Genomic DNA, 5,043 nt, shown 5'->3' with positions numbered 1-5,043 from the left:
TACCCGGTGGTATCGTAATACAATAGCACTGACACAGGACTGGAATGCCATATATGATAACCTCAATAACCACAGGTCCTTTCCTAATGGTAAATACGAAACACACACTTCGCTGAGCACCTTTCAACCTGATGAATGAAACGCGCATGCGTACATTATACGCACGCTCCGCTGCCCTTGTGCGAATCGTGGCGCCGTGAAAAGGGTATAATACATGCACGATTTTTTCTGTCTACAGTAACTGCTTGCTTCAGAGGGAAATCCCTAAAAGGTAATGCTTAGAATGAATAGAGTTGATATTGATGTTTTTGCATTGATATACGCATCTATGTTACACATGTATTTTCCACTAGATACAATCGCGAAGAAAAAGAAAGCATCATTTTTTTCTACTCGAGACAGAACCCCTTCTCACAGGCATCCTGTGAACTGTTCAGCAGTGTGGTTCGAAGTCCATAGTACAAGAGGGAAGAGGGCTTGAAGGGAATTGCACTATAAATCAAGGTAGGTGTCTGACATTGATATATCGCAATTGACTTGGATGAGAATAATGACCTATAACACTTTTTATTTTCGTTTTTTTCCCCCGGGACAAAAACATCGAACACACTTTAATAGAGGAAGTAGAGGGACATTCTATATTTTCATTCACTTGTGGAGTCATATCATGCAATTTCACACTCAACTTGTCGCTTGTTTCTTACATTTCGTACCAGTCCTTTTTTGTTTGTCTAAAATATCAGCATGATGGTAAGAGGGTTGAACTTGCGCATCTGTTTGCAATATGTCTACCCATATCACTCACCTCTTGTGTGGAATCAACACATACCTAGCTCTAGTCACGACTACTATGAAAACTGGGCATAAAAGTCAAGTAATACACTAATGACACTTATACAGATCCGCATACACAGTACAATGATCGTGTGTGTGTGTGTGTGTGCGCGCGCGCGCGCGCGCGTGTGTGTGTGTATTCAAAACGAAAGAAATTTATCATAATTATTATATGACTAGGTGAGCGATGCACTGCAATGACATTATTATAACTTACTAAGTGACGCTTTTACACTACAGAGAATGAGAGCGGAAATTAGAAAAACACACATCAACCATACATATCCGGGAAGCAGTCTGCACCGATACCGATAAAACGGAGATACATTTCCGACTAATAAGAGAAAGAAGTATACACACGGGTAAATAATTCCCCTTAGAGACGTGTTTTAAAATTCAAATTTCAAAAAATTCTGTAAAATAGCTGGGAGAAATGAGGAGTTTTATTTTCACTAACCTGGATAAGTGAGATATACCCTTTCATCCATCAAATTTCCAGGGTGGGTTCTTCTGCCCAAATTCTGTCCAAGGGTCCGCAAAGCCAGACTACGAGTTCTTGTCACTCAAAAAAATCACCTATTTTCCGTACACGTACCCAATGAAATATAGTCCCCTCAAATTCCATCAGAAAAGCTTTCATCTTCCAACCAAAATGCAGTTTCTAGAGGAATTCATACTCAGTATCTACAGCTATTCAGTTTTTTTCATTGATTTTTAATCATTTTTTTTCTTCATTTATTTTGGTATCTTTGGTACGAATTTGTGAAGGGGTCTGGGACATTCCATTTTATTTACAGGTGTGAGCCCTATATACGGGAGACATTTTACATACGACTAGGCGATCACATTCATCAAACAAGTGCATATAGCAGAAAACACCAACCCATGCGAATCATTTGTAGAAGTCAATAAAACCATGATAACAATCATTTTGTACATCGTTTTTGTACGAGCAACGCCGAGAGAGAGAATTTCCATAATCATCCGCAGCGCGAAACCGGCTAATCGTGTCGCGGCTGTGAGTTTTTTTGTTGTCTAGTGATAATCCCCTTGCAATACACCTTGTGAAAAAAGCTTTGACCTTAAGTTTTGTGAGCTCTGGTCAAGGTGGATTTGAAAATAACATTATCCACTAGCGAAGCGCCCTCTTTGTTCTGCGCACTGACCTCGTATAACAATTCGAGTAAAAAGAGAAGTCAAACGACTAAATAACTTTCTCAGGTTACGCGATTTAAAAAAAAAAAGAAAGAAAAAAGGCCACGTGCAAGTAGCCTTGTTTCGAGGCGTTTTTTGTGTTACTGAGTTCCATTCAATAAGAATAATGTTATAATTGTAAGTCATATTTTGTTTGTTTGTCGTTTGTTTATTTCTTAGATTTTTTACTTCTAATGGCCCAATCCTGACATCACACTCTTCTCATGCACATAGCGGACATATGTTGCTGGTCAATATCAATCAAAGACTTCTGCGCAGTGGAACACATGAATAGTCTGCGTTTCGAGTCTAAGAATAAATGCAGCAAAAATAAAAAATAAAGAAAAAAAAGAACATAAAAACACAGCATCCTGGAGCTGAGACTAGGTAGATATGACAAAAACAACCGCCACCCCCCCCCCCCACACACACACACACCAAACAGACGTTTGGCCGAGAACTTGGCTTACCAGACACGCACAGGCCAAAAAGGTGAGCCGTCGGGGTCCCCCTTTTTTTTTTCCAAGGCTGATGTAAGTAAAGTCGACGCTCTCCCTGCGAAATTACCTGTCAAGTTTGCTTGATGCCAAGATTGTTCTGAGATGGAAAAGGTCTTGGGACCAGCCATCCATCTTCGGTGACTGATATTCAATTCAACAGCAACAAGTTCTCGGCTGTCTTCATTTCGCTATTTGCCGAGTTGTGTGTGTTTCTGTTTTTTTTTCCAGCTCTACATACCACAGTCCATTCTTAGTGGCAATACAATGGAAGAACTGCACGTAAGCCTACGTGTCCGCAAGGTGATTGATGCTTTGAGAGAAATATTCCGAATTTATTATTTCCCCTCCGCCACTGAAACTTCGAAAAGAGTTGATGCACTTTCAAGATTTTTAATGCAAAATGAGACACCAAGACCTAATTATGCATACTTTGCTCGAAGATCTTGTATCCATGGCGCCTGTTAGAGAGACACAGCTGAGCAAAGCCAAGGAGGTGAATTCCGCCCTTTGAATAGAGAGGCAATTTTACACATTCACAGATGCAAAAAGAAAAAAAAACAACAATACTACATCAAACTTGTTAAGGAGACAGGACAGGTCTGGCACGGCCTCTTAATACTTCATATCAGTGATTTATAGAATGACATTAGTATGGTGTCATTGTATACAGGATAGAGAAAATCGATATGCTTGAAGGATTAATATGCAAAATTAGCTGGCTCTTCTGTTACGTTGACGTTTTAAAAAATCCACCAAGCCTCTCATTTCCAAGGAAGGTTTGGGTGAAGTCATCGAATTTTGTTGTCATTGCCCAACCACATTATCGTCTCATCGAACAACACTGATGTGGCGGCATTACGTCATCATACGGTATACATGAGATCTGGTGCTGCGGTAGAAAGCATGAGTGTATTACACCTATACATCAAACCTCTTCTATCTCCAACATACCAGAAAAAAATATACATCATCCACTGTGGTTCCCGTCTGCCTGACGGCAATTGTTTAAATGAGTATAAGTGATATCATAAGAGAGCACACAGGAACAGAAGGGACCGCTTGTATCGTTTGCAGCATGAGCTGTAAATTGGCGGGAAGTCGTCTAGTCCGCACTTTTTTTTCTTTTTGTGGCATACGAGCTACAAACTGCAAATATATCATTGTGTGCAAATATGCTTTGTGCATGGAGAGAGTAGATGATAGAGAAGAGACGAAGTATATACTCACTTTCGGTTCACTATAGGTGAGTGGAGTTGTTGAATACAATAAGGTTAAAGGTAGAACGAAAGGGTATAACCGATTATGACAAACATGTCTCAAGAAAGAAAGACAACTAATTCAAACTAAAACTGAACTAAAATACAATTCAAATTTTTTAGGTATAACCTTTGCACAATAGTTAGCTCCTGAGCACCACAAAGAATCCAAGAGACTTGCCTAGCATAGCAATATTGAGCCGATGCATATCTAGCTGGAGGCCAACACTCCTTATGACGTCTTGGAAAGGGGAATTCTCGATCAATATCGGCCCACATCATGGGTAAGCCGGCCTATCGTTACAGCTGATTCATAATGCATTATACAGGTATATCTAGAGGCCTTCATTTATCTTTATCAGAGGGAAACTAATCATAAGAAGACGAAGAGGAATAAGGAGGAGGAGACGAAGAGGTAGAAGAAAAAGAAGAAGGAGGAGAAGGAGGAGGAGGAGAAGGGAGAGAAGAAGAAGAAGAAGAAGAAGAAGAAAGAAGAGGGAAGGTAATTATGGGTAATAATGTGATGACGCTTTCCCTTATCAATCGCTACCTAGGGAATGCAGACTTTCCAACAATTCTGAATTTGGAGGAAAGAATCTGAATTTTGACCATTCCCAGCTCTTGTTTCAATGGAAGTTTCCTATTTTACTTGAGAATTTTACTACACACTCTTATGGGAACTGCACTATCTTTCCTACTTTTGAAACAAATCATCCGAAATGGGGCCTATTCTGCAGTCAAAAAAAAGTGGGGAGGTCTGGGACTGTAATACTGACAATAGAGCAGCCACATGATAATATTCGTGATATGGGTTTTTGAAGGATGATGCATGCCCTTTAAAAACCAGAACCGACTAAAATTAAGTTGTTCAGTTGATCTAAGTCACTGAAATCAGAGTTGCCAAGAGGCGAAGAGAGACGGGGGGGGGGGGGGGTAGTGCATGAGTGTTGTATATGCTCCCGTCTCAATAACGTTAACATTGTAAAAGGGCGAACATGGCGAAGGTCGAGAGTTTCAAAGGTATCCATTGGAATGTGTAACCATAGGCTGAGTGCTGTCTGGACAGTAGACATCAACTGTTGACGTTCAGTGGCATCAATAAATGTTATGTCAACAACAGTTCACATTCGATCTGGTGTATTAGCTTCCATTGCAGCCAGGGAACGCATGCTACACCTAATACCCATTAACCCGAGACCGTTGTCATCATACCGATACATTTTGTAGGCACCATGTGAATATAATGTATGCCCCACAAA

This window comes from Diadema antillarum, unplaced genomic scaffold (assembly GCF_040938485.1).
Source record: "Diadema antillarum isolate AM-2024a unplaced genomic scaffold, OU_Dant_1.0 seq00001438_RagTag, whole genome shotgun sequence".
Lineage (NCBI taxonomy): Eukaryota > Metazoa > Echinodermata > Echinoidea > Diadematoida > Diadematidae > Diadema > Diadema antillarum.
The sequence above is the reverse complement of the archived record's forward strand: the minus strand, read 5'-3'. Positions refer to the sequence as shown.